The sequence below is a fragment of the Mastigoproctus giganteus genome, chromosome 4, assembly GCF_048544385.1.
Source record: "Mastigoproctus giganteus isolate SK-2022 chromosome 4, ASM4854438v1, whole genome shotgun sequence".
Classification (NCBI taxonomy): Eukaryota; Metazoa; Arthropoda; class Arachnida; order Uropygi; family Thelyphonidae; genus Mastigoproctus; species Mastigoproctus giganteus.
The window spans coordinates 94,510,098-94,520,558 of NC_143578.1; positions in this window are offsets into that span (position 1 = coordinate 94,510,098).

The following is a 10,461-nucleotide window of genomic DNA, read 5'->3' on the forward strand; positions in this document are numbered from 1 at the left end:
TTACGCATTACTGTATTCACCCAAAACAGTCTCTTTTAAGAAAATGCAAGCGCTAATAATTTCTGAAGCTAAAATATTATTGAGGGGAAGGAAGTAGCTGACGCAGAAATTCGTTCAATTTTTAACAGGTACGAACTCCGAGTGCCATTGGAAAACCGCATGGGGCTAGTCAATGGTAATCAAGTGACCGGTATAGTAGGAATCATTGCTAGGCAGGTAAGCCTATTTGTATGTTTATAAATGATATGTCTTTTAAAAATGTTATCATTCAACTGAAGAAAACAAAAATGCTTTATTTAATTGGAACAAATGGAATACAGTATAAGCTAAATACGCTCTTAAACATAGAGCGATTATCTTCTCATATTATGTAATGGAGCGATTTTCTTATCATATTGCTCATGAAATGAGCAATATGATAAGAAAATACGTTACAATTATCTCTTTTAAGTAATGGTTTATGAATTTTCCCCTAGATGGAAAGAAATTTCTTTAAAAAAAAATCCTTTTCTTTTAAATTACATTTCCACAAGTTCTGATAATTAAACTTCAACTTGTGAAATCCCACTAATTAACTAATCTCTATGATAAGGCTTAATTACTGTGGTTGTGCCTGAAGGAAAATAATTAAATTAATTGTAAAATTTAGATTTTATGTAAAAATTAAAGGAAAATTAATAGACACGATTGTAAACAAAAGTTTACAGAAGAGACTGTTTATATGTCTAAAGTTGTAGCTAGCGCAGACGCTAAAATCATATGACAAGGCAAAGCGAAATGCTCGTGACTTAGAGTCGCATCGGAATATATATGAAAATTTATTTATTTATTTTGATTTTAGTTATAACATTTTCCGTAGATAATTTGAGCCAAATAGATATGATGTAATTATTAATTATAATGTAATTATAATTAAAAATTCATATTAATTGATAATAATCAATGTTACCAAACGGGGATACTTTCCACTTTTCTGGAATGATGAATTCAGGATATCACCATGAGCTTACTGAAGTGGAAAGGGATGATCCCTAAGTTAAATAATTCCGTAAACTCCAACAGGTACCTGAATAATATTGCAGAGTATCACAGAGAAACAACACCAACAAAGCATGGATTCCTGAAGGGGAGCTCTCCAACTCAATCAATTCAACTTGTCTGCCACTTATGCTAGGCTTTCTATGATTCTTCCACTTCGATCAAATAAGGGATCCAATTCACTGTAATCTTTTTTTATTCACCTAACAGAGACCCCTGGGGCACTCCACTAATAACATTAGTCCACGAAGAGCAGTGTCTATTGATTACCACTCTCTGTCTTCTCCCACTCAATCATCCCTTTATCCATAGCAGCAACTTGCCCTTAATGCCATACTGCTCCAACTTTTACAGTAGTCTTCTATGTGAAACAGTAAAAAAACTTTTCTAAAATCCAAGTACAGTATATGATATCAAAATTATTTTTTTTCCTCCAGTTCCTTTGTGGCCACATCAGTATCCGATCAAATTGGTCAGACAAGTTGGTCATAACAAACCCATGTTGTGTCTGAACTATAACTGCAGTCTTGTCTAGATGATCCTGCAGTGCTTCCTTAACCAGTGATCCCATTATTATTCCCAGAACAGAACTGGTAAACTAACAGGTCTATAATCACTCATGTCACCTTTTGATCGCCCTTTGTGAATTGGGGTACATTTGCACATCTCCAGTCCGTGGGGACCTCCCCTGTATTAAAATGAATTACCAATCGACTCGCAGAAAGGTACAGTGAATATTCGTATTGGCATCTCTCTCTCTCTCTCTCTCTCTCTCTCTCTCTCTCTCATGAATTATACGTTGTCCCTTTACAGATATATTAAAGGATGGTTTTAAGTCTCTCTCTTCACCTTCCTCCCGGCTACAGATTAAGTTGAACTTATTCCTGAACATCGCTCTTTCCAAGATTGATGTCATTTACCCCTTTCCAAGATTGTCTGACACAAAAAGTCCATTCCAAAAAGATAAAAAAAGTAATATATTTATCTTTATTTTTAATTTAATATGTGACATCCATAAAGTGTGATGCCCTGTAGGTTATGTACAATCTGTAGAATTGTAGTTTGTAGAAAGAACAATATTCCAACAGTTTGAGTCAATCTGTGGTATGGATCCTGGGTTGACGTTATTTTCAATAACGTTATCAATAATGAATTGATAAGTTACAAACATCAATAAATTGCCCAATTCATAATACTATTATTTACACTGCTGTAAAACGTAAACATATTTTTACGAAATGGCAATAGTTAATTGAATGACAACAATTAGAGTATCTTTGAAAATACATTTACTTCATATTCGAAATAACTGTGCAATCCTATATCAACCTTTATTAAATAAATTAGAGTTGTGTTGTATTAAGATAATAATGAAAAAAATGAAATGTAATAAATAGAATGAATAATAAAATTACACCGGATAAAACTGATAAAATAAGATAACTGTCTGTACAATAAAAATATAAAATTTTAAAATACAATAACCATTAAAAGCGATAAAATATCGAAGCTTTCAGAGGCGTCCGCCTCCTTTTTCAACAGTGAAGCTTAACGTACAGTACCTCCTTAAATATCAGCAGGCTCACGGTTCACAGCACGTGTTTCTACAGGAGCATGGACAGTATTCTCCCCATGTGCGCTGGAACAGTAAATGGCTCGGGAGCGTTCCAGGCGGAACTGTTCATCCCGTCCAAGAATCACAGCTTCGAAGAGGGGATGAAAGCGGATTCCCCTGTCTCTATTAACAGTGTTGCTCTCAGAGGAGCAAATCCGCAAGCTCTCGAGCCACTTGCGGTCCCAAAATCTGTGTGCCCAGTCGACGATAACAACTGGGTAACGACCGGGCACACAGATTTTGGGACTGCAAGTGGCTCGAGAGCTTGCGGATTTGTTCCTTAATTTATATATATATAAAATATTTAGTATAATATAAGATAATAATATAGAAGGTAATTCAAGCAGACAATACCAAGCTGGATTTAAAGAAACGCAAAGGATATAAATATATATATATTAAAAAAAAAAAAATATATATATATATACATACATAAAACTTATCGTTGTCTACCCACAATCTAGATGACTTCAACTGGGGCCAACACAAGGGTCCTACTATAGGAACGGGTTTGCTATCCCGGGCATACCCGAACTACAACTTACATATTGTATTGTCTTTAAGCTGTCCTACACTCTTTGTTCTTATTTCTCCGAAATTATTAGGATAATCCGAGGATGTAGGAGAAACTATTTCTTATTTGTACTACTATATTTTCGCCTTTTTGGAGTTCAGGTTCTATTATTCCTACTGTATTAGTTTTAATTCTTCTTACTATCTGAAATTTCTCTTTGAGTTAACTTAACTTTAATTAATTATTTATTTCTACCATATCCATCACATAGGGGGTCACCACATATATACTCACTAGAGGGATTATTATTTCATAACGACTAGTTGTTACATTATGTCCTGGATACGGTAGATATACCTTATACTTTACATTTACTCTTATTTTACATTTACATTTACTCTTATTTTAATTATTAAATTACGTTCTCTGTCGGGTCAACGATGTTCAATATATGCTTACATTTATAATATCTTCCTTTTGATTCAAAAATGTTTAACTACCTTTAATTGGTTTAGATTCAAATTACTTAATCTCTGGATTTTTTATATTTTATATATCTTAGCAGATATTGATCATTACAGAAACAAAGAACTCCTTGTCGTTTTTTGCCTTCAGTCTGGGTGGTCGGCCCCAGTCGAAGTCATCTAGATTGTGGGTACACAATGATAAGTTATATATATACAAAACATTTGTATATATATCCCTTGCGTTTCTTTAAATCCAGCTTGGTATTGTCTGCTTGAATTACCTTCTATATTATTATCTTCAACACATTATGGTCGTAATGCATAATTGCTCTAGCAACTGCATTGGTCTATAAATATTAGTTACAGCTTGTTACAATTAAACAATTTTACAATGAAAAAAAAAATAAATAAAAAAAAATATATATATATATATATATTTATTTTTATTTTATTTTTTTTTTATTTATTTATTTTTTTTATTATTATTAAAAAAAAGGTAGCCACAAAGGGATATAGCTTGGAATCACTTTGATTTTCTGGAATTAATCTATATCAATTATATGGAATCAATCTATAGCAGGCCTTCTTAAACTATGGGTCGCGACCCCATTTGGGGTCGCGTAGCAAAATTCTGGGGTCGCGAGAGATTTTAATGTCAAATATTTAAATACACGATTTTATAACATCTAGATGTGTATTTGTGCAGAGTCACACTCACACACCTGCACACAAACAAAGGGAGGAATGCGCGCGCACACGTGCAGCGAGACAATGATTCAATAACACTGACTGTAATGTGAACTAGTGTAGTATTGACGCTCTTCTAGTGTAGTCAATTGTCAGTGTTCAGTGTTTGGCACAGTCACACACCTGACAGGTCTGCTCATAGGAATGGTGCACAACTTGAAGATTTCTTCCTCACAACAGGACTTCAAGTTATAAACCGCCCTGGTCATCTCCACACCTACAGCGGCCCCCTCTGGGAAAGCAACATTGACGTTACAGCGGCGACTCCAGATATTGCTGTCAAGCTCGCCAGATGGACTGTTCAAGAATCCTGGACTACGTCGGACCACAGAGCAATTTCATTCTCCCTGGTTCGCTCTCTGGAACGTACCCCTCCAGTCCCCAGAGATGTGATACGTTATAACGTCAAGAAGGCTGACTGGGAGCGCTTTCGAACAGAACTGTCAACGAGACTCCCTGAAGATATTCCACTCTTTGACACACTAACTCCGGATGACTGTGTAAAAAGCATTACCGCTACTATCAGAAGCGTCTGCGACCTTTCCATCCCACGCAGAAGGCCCTACAGGTATGCTGTCCCTTGGTGGAACCACCAGCTAGACGATCTAAGAAGAAGGGTCCACCATGCTAGGAAAATGTTCCAGCGGGCAAGGGCGACGATGTCCTCCCAAGAGATTACGGCAGCCAGGGAAGCTTACCGCACAGTCAGAAATGAATATACTAAAGAAATTCGCAAAAACAAAAAGCAATCGTGGCAAACTCTGGTGTCTATCTCCGGAAATGAGAACCCATGGGGCATCGTTTTCAAAATTGTAACTAATAAATTACCACGTGGTGAGGTGCTTGATACAACACTGAAAATAGACGGTACTTCCACCTATACCTGGGAGGATACTATAAATAACATTCTTGATACCATTTACCCTGTTGAAGAGGCACCTTTGACGCAACAGCAACAAGAAATTATCAACCAGAATTTAGAATACCACACAGCAACGGTGGAGCCCCCGTTCACCAGCTTTGAGATGGACGTGGCAATTAACAAGATGAAAGATGGAAAAACACCAGGTGCAGACCTGCTGGAAGTAGAAGTTCTCAAAAAATTCGCTGAGGCCTGCCCAGCTATACTTCTAAGCCTACAGAATAAGTGCCTGGCAGAGGGCACCTTCCCAGCTTCATGGAAGACTGCAACCTTAAAACTAATTCTGAAAAACTCGGACAAGTCACCACAGAACCCAGCCTCATATCGCCCGATTGCCTTACTCTCCGTGATGGCCAAACTACTGGAGCGTCTACTCTTGTTTAGACTTTCTGCCTGCTATGAGGAACACCAACTCTCCTCAGAAAAACAATATGGCTTTAAAAAAGGCTGCAGCACTGAAGACGCTGTCAACAATCTAATCACCCAAGCAACGCACTCAGCTTTCAAGTACTCTCTTGCTATATTGGTGGACTTTGCTGGAGCTTTCGACCGCCTGTGGTGGCCCAGCGTTCTTCGGAGACTTCGGCACGCAAATGTTTCTAAAAATCTATATAACAGTTTGAAGTCTTATCTAACCAACAGAAAAGTACGAGTTACTAACAAATATCAGACAGTTACCAGATTCATCCACCGGGGATGTCCGCAGGGCTCTGTGCTTGGCCCGTTCCTCTGGTCTATTGTCTTGGACGAGTTCCTGGGCTTGGACCTTGGGGGGGCTGAGCCCTTGGCCTTTGCGGACGACCTTGTCCTGTTGGTGCGTGCGGACACTAGGTCGTCCTTGGAAATTATTGCAAATGCGGCGCTTGTGAAGCTCCAGAACTGGGCAGCCTTGCACAACCTTACCATCTCGGCAGAAAAAACAAAATCCATTCTCCTCAAGGGCAGACTACAAATTAGAAGACCACCTACGATGAAATTAAACTTCACCCCCATCCGACTGTACACAGAGGTTAAATACTTAGGTATTTACATTGACTCAGGTCTTAATTTCCATAACCACCTGAAATATCTAGCCACCAAAATCCGGAAGTATGCCGCCATGATCAGGAGGGTGAGCAGAGCCGACTGGGGCCTGAAGCACAAAGCTCTGACCCTCATATACAAAGCAGTATATGTCCCGATTGTCTGCTATGGTGCCTCCACCTGGTATAGACAAGCTACACTATCAAAAAACAAACAGAAGCTGGATACAATTCAAAGGTTCATGCTGCTATCAATTAGTAGGGCGTGCCGCACTGTTAGCACCCCTGCCTTGCAAGTTCTAACAGGTTGTCAGCCACTCTACCTAGAAGTAGTCAGGCGAGGCCTATATTACCACCTTAGGAAAGGAACACCAGCTGAAATAGTAAATCTCCAGCTGGATCTTGCAAATGACCCCAAGATAGAGAAGAGGAGAATCACCCAACACCTACAAGCGATATGGCAACAGAGCTGGGAAACCACACAGAAAGGAGACATCACGAGGCGATTCCTCCCAACTATAAACCATACTCACCCAGAGCCCCCTCCATGGTTCTCACCTGGTCTGCACATGACGTTTATCATTACTGGACACGGCCCCTTCCGTCAGAAACTCACAGCTATGGGGATTGAAAGAGACCCGCGGTGCCATTGTGGAGAAGAAGAGTCCTGGGGGCATCTCATGTATGAGTGCCCTGCCTATGACAACAGTAGAATCAAGTTTGCTACCGCAATTCAAAGGAATCCACGAAACCAAGAGTCCTCGCTGTTGCTCGATGAAAACACATACAGGGCACTAACTGTGTATGCGCAGGAAATCTTCGCACTGAGGCTAGCCAAGATTGCTGAAATGAGAACAACATTGGATCATGCTGCCCAAGGCCTGAATCAGACTGGCGTGGGTTAGCTCCTTCTCCGCTAGAGGACACTGCCTTGACAACTTGCAAATCCTTTAAGGGTAGGAACACTGCTGGTACCATTCTGGTGCGGGACTGCTGGCACTCATCGAGTGCGGGATATTGCTGCAAACCCCTTATAGGGTAGGATCAGCCGGCACCGTTCTGGTGCGGGATTGGTGGCACTCTGGAGAACTCCTGAGTGCGGGATACAGAGTCCATTGGCCTCTGGTGATCATGCAGGGGCACCTGTCCCCTGCTACTTTAACTCCCACCCCCAGATCCCTATTTTCACCTCACAAAGAGCGGACTGCTCCTTAACTTCAGTCCGTCCTCCTTTCCCTCTTTCTGTTCCTTCTAACTCGTACTCCTGCTCTGTTTTCCTCCCCCCCCCCCACTTTTTTATTTTTTATTATTATTTTTTTATTTATTTTTTTTTAAATTTTTTATTATTATTTTTATTTATTTATTATTTTTTATTTTTATTTTTTTATTTATTTATTTATTTATTATTTTATTTTTTATTATTATTATTTATTTATTTTTTTATTTTATTTTATTATTATTATTTTTATTTTTTTTTTTTTTTCACTTGACCTTTGTCAGGAAGCTTAGGCAACCCTGGCAAAGGCCAGCCAGAGTATAATGGGCAGCCTGGCTCACCTCCCAGTGGTGGTGGCGGGCAACGTGGGGTCCCACTAGGGGCTCTGCGGCCAAGCAGCCAGAGACACAACAACAAAACATAACACTACTCTGACAGAAACCAGACATTACACTTTTTCTGGCTTTTACAGAGATTCTGTATTTCTTCACAAAGTACCATGGTGCAGATGTGGGAAACCACAGGTGGCGCCTTTCACAAAACACTATGCCACTATGCCACTATGTCAGTGTTCCGCCGTAACGAGATTTTAGTTTTTTTTATTTATTCGGTAATTAATAAATCAATTATTATATGCAATATGTTATTTTTATATATTTATTGTATTTTAGGATCAAAATAATTTTTGGCCATGGATAAATGGCTGATCTTAAATAAGAACAGCAATGACGCAGATAATAATGCTACAAACTCTTCTCAGGCAGGACAAAATATTGAAAAACAGGCATCTTATGTGCGAAAAAGAAAATATGATGAGTCTTTTCTTCAATTTGGCTTTACATTTCAAAATTGTAAGGGTAATGAACAACCTCTTTGTTTGATCTGCAATGAATTATTGGCTCCGGAGAGTATGAAACCATCAAAATTAAAAAGACATCTTGAATCAAAGCATGTTTCGTATGTCAATAAACCAAAAGAATATTTTGAAAGACTGTATAAATCTTTAAAGAAAGAAAAAAAAATCCTTTGAAAAATTTATAACCGTTAGTGAAAAATGTTTACTAGCGTCATATGAAGTTTCATACTGTATTGCTAAAAATAAAAAGCCGTTCACCATTGGAGAAGATCTTGTATAACCTGCTGCTATTAAAATGGTAGAAATACTACATGGAAGTAAATATGGCGATGATATTCGAAAAATTCCTTTGTCGAACGACACTGTTTCGAATAGAATTTCTGATATTAACAAGGACCAATTAGTGCAACTTATTACAAGAATTAAAGAAAGCCCAAAATTTTCAATTCAGTTGGACGAAACAACTGATATTACTAAATTGGCTGAGTTGTTAGTATATGTCAGGTACGTTTATAAAGAAAGCGTGGAGGAAGAATTGTTATTTTGTCGTCCTATGGAAGACCATACTACAGGGAAAGACATATATTGTAAAGTTGACGAATTTTTAAAAACTGAAGGTTTAGAATGGAAAAATTGCTGTGGAATATGCACAGATGGTGCAAGAGCGATGACCGGCAAAAATTTTGGTTTTAAATCATTTTTTCAAGCTGCTCATTATGATCATATAACTTTTACTCACTGCCTTATTCACCGAGAGGCCCTTGCAGCAAAAAAATTAGCACCAGAATTGAACGATGTGCTTCAGGATGCTGTTAAGATTATAAATTTTATTAAGAGCCATGCCCTTAACAGCCGCTTATTTTCAAATCTCTGTAAGGATACGGATTCCAACTACACAACTTTATTATTACATGCAGAAGTAAGATGGTTGTCAAGAGGTCAAAGTTTAAGAAGATTATTGCTATTAAACGACGTGATCGAAATATTTTTAACCGAACGAAAATGTGAACTTGCTGCTTTTTTTCAAAATGACTTATGGCTATCCAAGCTGTGTTATTTGTCAGATATTTTTGCGAAATTAAACGATTTCAACTTGTCTCTCCAAGGAAAAAATTGCGATATATTTACTTCGAATGATAAAATTGAAAGTTTTATCAAAAAGATCAACATTTGGAAAAGTAGGGTAGAAAAAAATTCGTTCGAAATGTTTTTCAGTGTCGACAATTTTATAATCGAGAAAATTCATTGTAAAACTTTTATTGCAAAAATTATTGTAGATCACTTAAAAGCGCTAGAAACACAGTTCCGTACATATTTTATATTAAATATTGATTTCCAAAAAATAGTTTGGATTCAAAAGCCGTTTTGGATTGGCTTAAGTGAGATTGATCACCTGCCACTTAAAGCTCAAGAGGAATTTGCTGAGCTTTCGAGTGACTCAAACTTAAAACTACAATTTCAAAAAAAGTCCTTGACTGAATTCTGGATCGGAACTAGAACTGAATTTCCCACAATCGCTGATATGGCGTTAAATGTACTTCTGCCATTCAACACCACATATTTATGTGAAGTTACTTTCTCAGCTTTAACATATATTAAATCCCAGTATCATTCAGCGCTAAAAAATGTTGAAGAGGTCTTACGTCCAGCAGTGTCAAACATTCCACCAAGATTTCATTTGTTATGCAATAAAAAACAGGCACATCCATCTCATTAAATTTTTTACTTTAATTTTAATTTAATACTTACCACTCAACGACTGCGTTCGAATATATTCGAGCGAACTAAGACGGTCAGAATCCCCTTTTATTTATGTTATTGCAAAAAATGCAATTTTGATGAAAAATAGGGCATATAATTTTTGTAACTATAATAAATACAATTTTACAATTTTTTGTGCAATTTTTAATTTTAGATTTTTGTATGTTTCAAAACGAATTCTAAAACTATATATTTTCATATTTATATGTATATTGTTACCTAATAAATAAATCATCAAAAAATATTAATTTATCTTTCTTTTATATTTATATGGGGTCGCCAAGAAACTCGCAATCATAAATG